The sequence below is a fragment of the Henckelia pumila genome, chromosome 1 (assembly GCF_033568475.1).
Source record: "Henckelia pumila isolate YLH828 chromosome 1, ASM3356847v2, whole genome shotgun sequence".
Lineage (NCBI taxonomy): Eukaryota > Viridiplantae > Streptophyta > Magnoliopsida > Lamiales > Gesneriaceae > Henckelia > Henckelia pumila.
This window is the reverse complement of record NC_133120.1, coordinates 130,590,994-130,604,809: the sequence shown is the minus strand read 5'-3', so window position 1 is coordinate 130,604,809 and position 13,816 is coordinate 130,590,994. Positions and strand designations below refer to the sequence as shown.

At 39.0% G+C, this 13,816-nt stretch overlaps 1 long non-coding RNA gene across 1 annotated transcript; it reads left to right on the top strand.

Annotated features, from left to right (window-relative positions):
* The first annotated feature begins 854 nt into the window (after window positions 1-854).
* On the top strand, window positions 855-1,299 carry LOC140876334 (uncharacterized). Its single transcript, XR_012148748.1, has 3 exons — window positions 855-938; window positions 1,028-1,067; window positions 1,168-1,299. It is a non-coding gene; the product is annotated as an uncharacterized lncRNA (long non-coding RNA).
* Window positions 1,300-13,816: the final 12,517 nt, after the last annotated feature.

Below are 13,816 nucleotides of genomic sequence, written 5' to 3'. Positions count from 1 at the left end.
TTTTTGATAATGTGAATTATCCATTGCGTTATTTTTCCACTAATTTATAAGTTTTTAAAATTCTTCAATTCAAGTATTCAACTGATTTATTCTATCCCTAAAATTAAGTATGTAAACAATTTATATTCAATTATTTTTAAATCTTTAACTCTCCATGCTTAATATTATTATTTTATCTGCTTATCTCTTACTTATAAATTTTAAAATTTTATTTTATTTTGGTCACTATATATTAATTATAAATTTCAAACTTTCGAGCTTTCAAAACAATTATTTTACTAATTATGTTTTCAAATTTTTTTTAAAAAAAACTAGCATTATCATTCTTTATATTAATTAATTAAATAACAATTAACCATAAATCATTCATGATTTTCATCCAGCGCCACTCAATCCTAAATTTCAACATTCATGATTTTCATCCAGCGCCACTCAATCCTAAATTTCAAAAATCCATCGCGCTCTTCACATTTCTAAAATTTTGATTCCCGCTCGCGCCTCTCATTTCTACTTTCTCACATTTATAATTTGTGCGTTGGTTTACATTCCATCCGTGCACTCGTTTCCTTCACTAGAAATTTATCATTTCCTCTCTAAAAACGTCAATATTATTCCTCCTTTTTTTGTGCCGCCGCATCCCAGCCCTTCTCTGTAGTATTCCAAATTCTGGAGGTAATGTTTTAGTCCAGTATTTTATTTAGTGCATATGATATTTATAACTTTGTTGATTTTATTTCATTTATTGAATTTGGAAATATTTTGATGGCAGTGATGGTTGGGATGTCTTGGTTATCTTGTTTTGCTAGAGTTGTTAATGTTTATCTTATTGCTGATGTTTTTTTTTTATGTTACATACACAGTTTATTTTGGAATTTCTTGAAGATGTTGATAGCTGATGATAATCTACCACTGTTTAAAAACATAATCGCATCTAAAAGGTACAAATTTCAAAGAAATCTGATTTTAATGCCAATATCTTATTTCAAAACATATCAATATTTTACGTTGCATAATGTGATTGTGCAAGGTTGCCTCCCAGATATGCATACGGAACACATACAAAAAAGGTATTCGATTATATATTATCTACATTTTTAAAAAAATTACTAAACATTGTACAATATTAATTTATTTTTATTTTTATTTTTATGATTTTTTTTCATGTAGATGTTTGAACTTGAACATTCGACAAATTCGATGTCTGAGACGATATGTACTCCACCAAATACACAGAACAATAACAGATATCTTCCACCCGTGGAACCAGATCCTAATTCTATAGAGTTTTAAATTGAAGTTTCATTTAACTTATTTTCGTAGTTGTGATAGTATTTGTTTGCTAATGTTACATTGTTTTTTTATTGATATTTTAAATGTACAATGATTTTTGTTGTTTAATAAATGAGTATTTATTTATTTTTTGTCATTGAATGATTAATTGTATTGTGATTTATGCTACATTAATTTATGGAAATAATTAATATAAAGTCAAATTAAAATGAATGCAAATTTGTTTAATAAAATTTGTTCCATGGAGTTTTGAAATCGATTCTATAATAAGCGTTTTTTAGGAGCATATTTTGGCTCAAATCCATGGCTCCAAGAATGCTTATAAATTGTTATATGAACGGTTTGAAATTGTTCTTAATGCACATTTGAAGAGCAATTTTAAACCGCTCCAATCCTAAATCTTCAAGAGTGGTTTTAGACTAAATCTAAAAGTGTAGCTTTAGAGTCGGTTAGTGTCGCTTCTATATCCCACAATATCAAGAACATTTTAAAAGCATTCATGCATGCTATAGCTTTAAGATCACCTATAAAGCATTCCTAAATTCAAAACTTTAGAATCGGTTTGAAATTGACCCTATATTCATGATGTATAGACGCGGTTTCCCCTGTTCCTATAGTGCACAATAGGGGCGGTTTTCCAACATTTACCAACGGTGAGGAAAACCGCTTTTATAAGCTATAGGGATGCCAACAGGAGGAACAGTTTTGTAACCGATGGTAAAAGCTTAAGAGTGGTTGAAAACCATTCGTAAAAGTAAAAATAACCGCTTCTATGCGGCTACTTTTTTTTTAGTGTGACCATAAAAATCGGGGTGTTCGACTGTTCGCATCCAATCGGCCAAGATTATCATGAATATTAAGGAGTATATTATTTCTCTTGGTCGTGCAGGGGTTTTGAAGGTAGATCACTGGCGTGGTCATGGAGCTGTGGCTGGATATTTTGGGCTCGCTCATAAAATTACTCGAACCTCTTTCATTCGAGTGATTTGATGGATGCCCCGACAATGGGTCATTTCAAAATTAATTCAAATGGTTGTACGAAAGGTGATGGAGAATATGATATTGGTGGTATCATCAGAGATCAATCATGCAAGATTATCCTAGCTTACCATGATTCTATTAGACATGGGACTAATACAAGAGCTGAACTTTGTGCCATTCTTAAGGGGTTGCAAATATGCAAGCTTTATAATTTTTTTCTCATTATGGCTTGAAGTTGATTCTATGGCAGCTTTAGCCATTATTGATGCGGACAATACTTGTTGGGAACTTAGTTCCATTCTGAAACAAATTCAGGGGATTTTAAATTCTTCGATGGTGCGGAAGTCTCATGTCTACAGGGAAGCTAATTATGTTGTGGCAGATGAATTAGCTAATCTGGGTTTGGCTAAGGGATCGGCTTTGTTGGTGCCTGTGAGACCTCGTTTCTAATCAACTAATCTCGGAGAAAACAACCGATAAGTAAACGAGAAACCAAGATTAGAAGCAGCCAATGATTTATTTTTTTTTTTTAGAGAAGGCTCGTGCGCCCGCGCTGAAGTTAGCGCACCCGCGCCGAAGCTGCGCAATCGAGGTGGTGCCACATATCTCACTCCTCTAGACTTTGAGCAACCATAATGAGTATGCTAGCACTAGGCGATACGATTACGACCTAGGTCACTCAATCATAGTTCCCAAACGTCCAAACAAAAAGGGCGGTTCTGCCCGCTGAAATCAACGTAGGCTCAAGATCAATGCATAACAGAAACATAAAACATAAGCCACATAGTCAAAAGCAAAATCAATCAACAAGACTCAAGTTCCTCATGCTAGAACAAGTGTAGATGCAATATGTGATTTGAAAGGAAAACTTGAGAAACAACTGTCCCGAGTATGCTATCCCACTATGATGACTGATTTTACCTTTCAATGTCGTAGATCCAACTCCGGACAAGCTACAACAAAATATTGTATGAACAACTATACAACCTAAACAACAAACAACGGTTCAAGGAAATCTCTTTACCATTCTTCGTCCAAAACTCGACGATCAAATGTTGCTAGCACAGGACTCGACAACTCCAACGAATCTATATGAATACAAGAGTTGATCAACAACAATGATCACTCACAAGCCAAAGCTTCAATCAATACGAAAATGGTTTGAAATCTCCAAAACTCAAACCGACGGCATAACGGCTATAAACTGAACAAACCGAAAACGCAGACAACAGTTCAATACCGATATAACCTCATATCAATGCCAAAAACAACAATAACAAAGCAAACCCATCAATCCAAAAATCCACATTTTCGAAAATGGCTTCCAAAAATCATAACAAATCCGAACATTGCTCTAATTCAAAACCGACAGATAATAAACGATCAGAACTCTGTCAAGAACAACATACTCGAATCTAGAACGATTCTAACAACATCCAAAAACTAGAATGGATCGACCGAAAACTTACGATATAACGGAGCTCTCGCTGCAGTGATCGCTAATCTGCCTTCAGAAATAATTTCCAACGGACGGATCGACCGAAAATCAAAATCACAAAGCTTGGAAGATGTTTTGGGCGCCTACAATGGAGGGTCTCGGTTTGGAAGGGATGAAGGGAGTGAATAATGACTAAGTCAATCATTTCCATGAGTAGATAATATATAAAATCCAATATTTGCATTTTGGTCCCTGAAATTTCCAAAATTTGCAAAAAAGACCCTGATCAAAATCAAGTCGGCTCTTGAACTCTGTAATCTCCGATTAACTCAAATAAACTCATTTAAGATAAAAATGAGGCGTTACAATTCTCCCCCACTAAGAAGAGATTTCGTCCTCGAAATCAACGAGAACCACAACTCATAAGATAGAATAAAGAACTAAAGACAGTAAGAAAACTCACGTCATCCGAATAACTCCAGAAATCGCTGTCTCATGTCAGATTCTGTCTCCCAAGTTGCTTCCTCGATGCCGTGATGGCTCCACTGCACTTTCACCAACGGAATCAACTTGGTTTTGAGTTGCTTTTCCTTCCGATCAAGGATCTGAATCGGTCGCTCAAAGTAGCTCAGAGTCTCATCTAACTCGGCTTCGTCAGGCTGAAGGATATGAGAAGGAAGTGCAAGTCTGTAGGCAAGATCGCCTATCTTCTCGAGAATCTCGTACGGCCCGATGAATCTCGGAGATAACTTTCCTCTCTTACCGAATCTGACAGTGCCTCTGAACGGAGAAATCTTCAGAAAGACTCGGTCTCCCTGATCAAAACTCAGAGCTCTACGCCTGACATTCGCATACTTTGCCTGCCTATCTTGAGCTGACTTCATTCTGGTCTGAATGATCTTAACCTGTTCTGCCATATCTCTAAGCATCTCCGGTCCCAAATCTGGTGACTTGGACAAGTCATCCCAAAACAACGGAGATCGGCACTTCTTACCATACTAAGCCTCAAAAGGCGCCATACCGATACTCGCTTGGAAGCTGTTGTTGTAAGAAAACTCAACAAGAGGCAAGGAATCTTGCCAACTAGTGCCAAAGTCTAGCACTACCGCTCGCAGCATATCCTCTAACGTCTGGATAGTCCGCTCTGACTGTCCATCGGTCTGAGGATGATAAGCTGTACTCAGATGCAATCGAGTACCAAGTGCCTCCTGAAGACTGTGCCAGAAGTGAGAAGTGAATCTAGGATCTTTGTCTGAAACGATCGACTTCGGCACACCATGCAATCTCACAACATTGCTAACATACAACTCAGTCATCTGATCATGACAATACGTCATCCTGTACGGAATAAAACACGCAAACTTCGTCAATCGGTCTATCACTACCCAAATGGCATCGCATCCTCGAATGGATCATGGTAGCTTAGTGACGAAATCCATGAAAATATGATCCCACTTCCATTCAGAAACAGATAGACTGTGCAACAGACCTCCTGGTCGCTTCCGCTCTGCTTTTACTTGCTGACAGTTCAAACACCGAGATACAAACCTCGCAACATCGCTCTTCATTCTCTTCCACCAGAACTGGTTCTTCAGGTTGTTGTACATCTTACGACCTCCATGATGAATACTAAACCGACTACAATGAGCCTCTCGGAGAATAAGCTATCTCAACTCCAAAATATCTGGCACAAAAATATGGTTATTCACAAACAAAACGTCATCTCTAACCTGGAATTCAGACTGATTCCCAGATCTGACTTTCTCTACTGAAACCTGAATGCTCGGCTCAGACTTCTGTGCTTCTCTGATCGCAACAAACAACTCCGACTCGGCTTGAATAGCAAACACTCTGATAGTCTCCCTATCTGTTTCAAACTCTAAACCAGAAGTGCAACAATCCTCGATCAACTGAGAAACACCGATAGTAGAAAGAGATAAAGAACAAAGCTTTCGGCTCAAGGCATCTGCAACTGCATTCGACTTTCCCGGATAATACTTGATTTCACAGTCAAAATCCTTCAACAGATCTAACCATCTTCTCTGTCTCATATTCAGCTCTGCCTGTGAAAACAAGTACTTAAGGCTCTTATGGTCAGAAAAGATCTTGAAAGACTCACCATACAGATAGTGACGCCAGATCTTTAGAGCAAAGACGATCGCAGCTAGTTCAAGATCATGAACCGAATAACGAGTCTCGTGCGGTTTTAGCTGCCTCGATGCATACGCCACCACATGCTTATGCTGCATAAGAACACAACCCAAGCCTCGGTTAGAAGCATCACAATAGACTGTGAAACCTCCAGTACCCTTCGGAATAGAAAGAATCGGAGCACTGGTCAGTCTCCTCTTCAGATCAACATAGCTAGCTTCACAATCTGAAGTCCAGACAAAAGGCGCATTCTTCTGAGTCAGCTGGGTAATTGGCTTGGCAATAGACGAGAAACCCTCGATGAATCTGCGATAATAACCAGCTAAACCCATGACGCTTCGGATCTCAGGTACTGATGTCGGTCTAGGCCAATTCATAACCGCGTCAATCTTGCTGGGATCGACTGAAATCCCATCTCCTGAAATAATGTGATCGAGAAAGAAAACTCGATCCAACCAGAATTCACATTTAGACAACTTGGCAAACAACTGATCAACTCGCAAAATCTGCATGGTCAGTACGGTCCTCAAGTGCTCTGCATGGTCAGTACGGTTCTTCGAGTAGATAAGAATATCATCAATAAAGATAATGACGAACTTATCTAAATAACGCTGAAAGATAAGGTTCATCAAACCCATAAAAACCGCGTGAGCATTAGTCAAACCGAACGGCATGACTATAAACTCAAAATGACCATACCTAGTTCTGAATGCGGTCTTAGGAACATCTTCCTCTCGCACTCTCAGCTGATGATAGCCTGACCTCAGATCAATCTTTGAATAGACAGAAGAACGCTGCAGCTGATCAAAAAGGTCATCTATTCGGGGTAAAGGATACCTGTTCTTAACTGTAGCCTGATTCAACTGACGGTAGTCGATACAAAGCCGCATAGAATCATCCTTCTTCCGAACAAACAGAACAGGAGCACCCCAAGGCGATACACTAGGTCTGATGTATCCCTTGGCAATTAAATCTTCAAGTTGCTCCTTCAACTCTCTCAGTTCAATAGGTGTCATACGATAAGGAGCTTTGGAAATAGGTTGAGTACCTGGCACCAAATCAATGCTGAATTCAATCTCTCGAATAGGTGGCAATCCAGAAACATCTTCCGGAAACACATCAGCAAAATCTCTAACCACTGGTAAATCTACCAAAGCTGGGCTAGATTTTAGTACATCAACTGCATAAACCAAAAATCCTTCTGCACCTCTCTGTAACAAACGAGTCATAGATAACACTGAAATCAAAGGAATTCTAGATCGAGATCCCTTACCAAAGAATTTCCACTCGTCTGCCATTTCAGGTTTGAACCTGACAACTTTTAGAAAACAATCAACTGTTGCCCTGTACTTGGTCAAAGCATCTATACCGACAATACAATCAAAATCTGACAGTCCAAGCACAATACAGTCGAATTCTAACAAATTCCCCTCAAAAAAAAGTTCACAGTTCCTGACTAGTCTGACAGAAACAATTCCTCCACCCAACGGTGAAGTAACAGCTACTATAGTAAGCAACAACTCAGTAAGCAATGTAAGAGTGGGTGCCCAGTGAGCCAACTGTGTGGCTATGGGCTTTGATGACTCTTTGTATAAACAATCTTTTGTTTAATATTATTTACACTTTTATGGCAATGACTTTAAATTACTTCATATTGTTATATTGTGATATACTATTGTTGTTTTGATAAAGACCTTGAATATACTATAGTGTATGTAAGATGTGGTAGAACATGGAGATGTCTATCATGAAATACATCTTATAGTCACTGTATGTTCTAAAACCGTTCCTAGTCGATTGAGCCGTCCGATAATAAGGATAAGGATCGCTCGAGTTTGAGACTAGCATTTGCGATGCGGAGTACCACGTTTCATTGGTAGGGAACATGGAGATGTTCGAAGCATGCAAATGGATATTCATAGGATGAATAATCGAACTACCCTATCCGGACTTTCCAAGTGGTTATCACTTATCGAGTGGATTAAGTCCGCGGTTTTGGTTGTACACCATTAGTCCTTACGACTTGAAACATCATGGAGACTCTATATGCTAGTGCTGTGCTTTGACTCGTTTACCGACTCTATGGGGGTCATCAGGTGTCGAGATTGGGTACAGTTACGACACATATAGGAGTCAATGCATTGTTGTCAAGGATTCACCACATACTTGCGAGTGTGGATATCCTATGCGATCTGAGGAGATATTAGTGTGACAAATCTCTGGCCAGAGTACTTGATGTGATTTAAGAAATGGTTTCTTAGTAGCACATGCGATGTCACTAATTTGATCTTCAAGATGTATTGCATAGTTATCGAATCTTGAGTGACTCTCGATATACCAATGGTTGTTGATTCGATCGGGATATATGGATGAAGGGACCGTACTGTACGCTAACCAAAATCTACTGGTTCTTGTAGGCACTATCAGTGATACCTAGGGAATCATGGGGCGATGTTGCTAGGCGCTTTACCATGATTCGTTGGGCAAGTCGGAAAGTGTTGTTCCGAGTCACAAGGAAGTTGTGATCCCACGGCTAGCTGTATCCCTGAACCATTGAGGGTCACACAGTGTAATGGAGTTTTAATCCCCGTTGAGATAGTTAAATTTAAAGAGTTAAATTTAATGAACTAAGGAGTTGGACTTCTTAAATAAGAGTAAGGGAGTAGGATTTCCTAAAATGACATAGGGATGGACATTTTTGGAAACCACTGAATTCGGATTCAGGAAAATTTATTTTGACTTTAAAATGTGCAGAAATGGTTTCTGTGCACATTGGTGAAATCAGTTCATCAATCGGAGTCACGATGAATTTTATATTAATTTCTGAACGAGCGGGCTTTGCTTGTCGGGCCCCAGCTTATGACTAATGGGCCCTAAGGTGTTAGTGGCCTGCATTATAAATAAGTTATTTCAGTACAGAAATTACACACAACAGGTCATAATTTTTGAGAGCAAAAAATCGAAAACCCTAGTCTCTCTAAAAGAAAATTTCGGCCGACCCCTCCCCCTCTGCCCGAGAAAATTCCGGTCTGTGATTTTGAATCGCGGTCAGGAATAACGAATCAGATTCGTGTAATCTCTTCGCAGAAAACTTCTGATAGATTTTCTAGTGCAATCTATCAGAGGGATTAAACCTCTGTTCGTGGACCTGATTGAAGGAGTTCATCGGTTCCAGGGAGAGACAACAAGAGCAGATCAAATCTGTTGGTGTCCATTAATCTCGTTGCGAGATTGGAGGTAAAATTTAATAACTGTTATTTAAATTTTACACACACAATAATTTAATCGTTGAACGGTTGATACCCACACTATGGAATTGTTCCATAACAAAATTTTTTAAACTTCCGCTGCACCGGGTATCAATCGTGATTGATCTGATCGCCAGTTTTTTCCAACAGTGGTATCAGAGCCAGGTTGCTCAGATCAAACGATTAAATTAATCAATTGTACAAAATTTTTGAGTCTCGGTTTTTGAAACAAAATAAATATTTTTAAATAAAAAAAAATTTTTTCGGGGCAAAACCCGGGCAGCGATTGGATCGCTGCCCGGTGGGGCAGCAATTGTTGCTGCCCCGGGCGGCGCACGGCGCCGCCCAAAGGGGGCGCACGGCGCCGCCCAGCGCAGCGCTGGGCGCTGCGCAGGGCAGCGCTCGGCGCTGCCCTAAGGGGGCAGCCGGGCTGCCCCCGGCCCGCGCCCCGGGTGCGGGCCGGCCCGGGAGTGTCCCGGGCGGTCCGCGGGAAAAATTATATTTTTATTTAAAAATTAATTTTAATATTTAAAATTTTATTTTTGGTCCGGTCAAAAATTGTTTTTGATTGGTTCACGAGATTTCGGATCGAATTGTTCGAGTCCGTAAATTTTAAAATTGATTTTGGATAAATTTGAATTTTTGGAAAATTTTAATATTTTATCCGTAAATTGAATTTTGAAATCAATTATTTTGGTACAATTGATGATAAGATATGATCTTATGATATATTAAGTAAAATATGATTTTATTTGTAAAATTGGATTTTATAGATAAAATATGATTTTATTTGATATAGAGATAAAATATGATTTTATATGTGAAATGAGATTTTATATATAAAATATGATTTTATCTTGTTTAAATTTGAATTGCCACAACATGTTATCCAATAAATTAATTTTGAATTAAATGTTATTGGATAAGGATGATCGATTGCCATGACCAATTTTGTAGGTGTATGTTAGGAATTTACATTTTGTTTTTATTGTTGTTGGTTTTATTAATGGGCCTGGTTTATGGCCCGATATGAATGTCATATGTAATAAAAGTGGGCTTGGTTTATAGCCCGTTCCCACCCCTAAAAATGTATCCCCTACTTGTCATTGTTATTTATTGTAAATACATTAGATTTAGTGGGAGATCAAGATTTGAAGATGGTGGGCCCAGTAGACAATGAAGACTGAAAAAATGTAAATTGGAAGCATATGTAATAGGATTGCATTTGCATACTGCATATTACCTAGGATTGGACTAAGACCCGTGATTGGCAACCACGGGTCAATTAGAAATGGAATCGATCATCCTATATAATATGTGATATTATGATTGTATGCATGTTTAGACATAAATTGCGTGAATCCGGCAATGCATGCAATAAATTAAATATGATGAGACAAATATTTTTATAAATAAAATCCCTCATTTTAAATATGATTTAAAATTTATATCAAGATAAATAAAGGAAATTTAAATATTGTTTAAATGTTCCTACCTTCCATCAACGGTCAATGTATGTGATGCTACCCGCGGATACGGTCCGGCTCATATTATTGGGGGGGCCCGTCCGTCGGAAAGCTGTACATTGGATCGACAAATGTTGTAAGTTGGGTGGAACTCCCATGGGATCGGCTCATATTATTGGGGGATCCACATGGCGACCGTCCATCACAACTTAATATTGATGGGTCATCTTGACATGTCACTTTAAACGGCGTCATATTATTGGGCCCTTATTGGACATGAGGTAAAAACATGGGGGTTGCTTTGGAAGCAATTGGGCTCTACCTTTTGAGAATTATGGTTGGCTGATATTATTCGGGACCATAAGTTTGTCAATTGGACTCCATGTTCTCACTAAGGAAAAAGTTTCCCGTTTTCACTAGAGGGTGGTGAAATCGTTAAAATAGTGGGAGTGAGATTCATAAAATTAAATTCGCCTATTTTATGTCTTAGTAAATTGTTAAACAATCATTGATATATGTCTGTTTTCCTTTTCAGTATTTCATACAATGAATTCGCGAAATCCTTTATTCTCGATCCTCGAACAAAACAAGCTGACTGGCGCCAACTATACGGAATGGTTCCGGAAGTTGAAGATTGTCTTAACTTCGGAGAAAATGCTCTACGTGTTAGAGAAAGCACCTCCGAAGGAAGCACCAGCTGACATAAGTCCGGAGGAATTGGCCAAACTTGATGCATGGTGTGACCATGACATCAAGACCAAATGCTATATGCAAGCCTCGATGTCTGATGAACTCCAGAGGCGATTTGAGGACACGGTGAATGCTGCTGACATTCACGCGCAACTCAAGGAACTCTTTGGGGCTCAGTCGAGGGCTGAAAGGTTCTCTACTGTTAAGGAGTTGATGACGTGCCGCATGCGTGAAGGGACTTCGGTCCGTGATCATGGGGTACGAGTGATTTGGCTCATACAGAAGTTAGCGACCCTTGATTTGGTGTTGGAGCATGAACTCAATGTGGACTTGCTGCTTCTATCTCTTCCTTCTTCATTTGATGGATTCGTGATAAATTTTAATATGAACAAGATAGAGGCCACCCTTGAAGAGATGGTCAATATGCTCGTTACATATGAATCCACACTTAAGAAGGATAAGCCAGCTTTCTTGGTGGGCTCCTCATCTTCTGCTAAGAAGGGGCCAAGTATGAAGGGCAAGAAACGTTCTGCCCCACCCAAGAAAGTGGAACCCGAGAAGAAGCAAAAGACAAAGGCTTCAAACAATGGAAAATCCAAGGATGTTTGCCATTACTGCAAGAAGCCGGGTCATTGGAAGCGCAACTGCAAGGAGTATCTTGAGCAGTTAGGAACTGCAAAGGGTATGTTCTATATCGAAATAAACATGTCACTTAATACAACTTCTTGGGTATTGGATACCGGATGTGGATCTCACATTTGCAATGATTTGCAGGTGATGACAAGAAGTCGCAGGCTTAGAATGGGTGAGACCCAGCTGAGGCTCGGGAATGGTTCCAGAGTTGAAGCTACGGCCATTGGAGATGTTTGTTTGATTTTGCAGAATGGTTTTAAATTATTGTTGAGAGATGTTTTATTTGTGCCAGATTTAATTAAAAACATTATTTCTATTTCTATGCTTGATAGAGATGGTTATTCTTGTAATTTTGTGAATGGGATTTGCAATATTTACAAGAATGAATGTTTAATTGGAAATGGACAACTTGAAAACGATCTATACAATTTAAAACTAAAAGACGTTCCAGTGAATTGTATTGACAAACCGGCAACAACAAACAAAAGGAAAATCGATAGTCAAAACCCGGCAAACCTTTGGCACGCTAGACTAGGTCATATTTCCTCAAGGAGGATGAACAAGCTAGTGGGAGAGGGCATGTTTGATATGTCTGATATTAACTCTCTACCTACTTGTGAATCCTGCCTAAAAGGAAAAATGACTAAATCTCCTTTTAAGGGGAAACCTGAGCGTAGTCAGAATCTGTTGGATTTGATCCATACAGATGTTTGTGGTCCATTTAGAGTAGGGACTCAACATGGCCACACCTACTTCATTACCTTTACTGATGATTATTCAAGGTATGGGTATTTATATTTAATGAAATATAAGTCTGAAGCATTTGAAAAGTTCAAAGAATTCAAGGCTGAAGTAGAAAACAAGCTAGGTAAAAGTATTAAAACACTTCGATCGGATCGAGGTGGAGAATACTTAAGTACCGAGTTTTTGTACTATCTAAAAGAGAATGGGATTCTCTCTCAGTGGACTCCTCCTATGACACCACAGCTTAATGGTGTATCGGAGCGTCGTAATCGAACTTTGTTGGACATGGTTCGATCTATGATGAGCTTCACTGAGCTTCCACCTTTGTTTTGGGGCTATGCGCTTGAAACGGCGGTATTGTTGTTGAACAACGTTCACACTAAAGCAGTGGACAAAACACCATACGAGTTATGGAATGGCAAAGCTCCTAAGTATTCGTACTTGAGGATTTGGGGATGTCCTGCTTACGTGAAGCGGACAGTGGGAGATAAGTTGGATAGTCGATCCAGCTTATGTTATTTTGTAGGGTATCCGAAGAATTCAATCGGATATTATTTCTATTATCCTGCTGAAACAAAGGTGTTTGTTTCTAGGAATGCCACCTTCTTGGAGAAGGAGTTCTTATTAGATAAGAAAGGCGAGATGATGGAACTCGAAGAAGTTCGAGAAGAACCCAAAATACAAAATAACGATCCTACACCTCAGGAACCATTGCTGGACACGCCTGCACCTAGAAGATCCGAAAGGACTTCTAGACCTCCAGTTCGATATGGTCTTCTTCTTGAAGGGGATCAAGATGAACCCGACATTGGATGTGATCCAAGAAACTTCAAGGAAGCAATTTCTGATGCGGATTCGAATTTATGGCTTGAAGCTATGCAGTCAGAATTGGATTCGATGCATACAAACCAAGTTTGGTCTTTAGTAGATCCTCCCGATGGAATTGTTCCGATAGGGTGTAAATGGATCTACAAAAGAAAGCTTGGGCCTGATGGTAAGGTATTGACCTACAAGGCGCGATTGGTGGCTAAAGGTTATACTCAAAGGCAAGGAGTTGACTATGACGAAACCTTTTCACCAGTTGCAATGTTCAAGTCCATAAGAATCCTAATTGCCATAGTTGCATGGTATGACTATGAGATATGGCAGATGGATGTGAAGACTGCGTTTCTTAA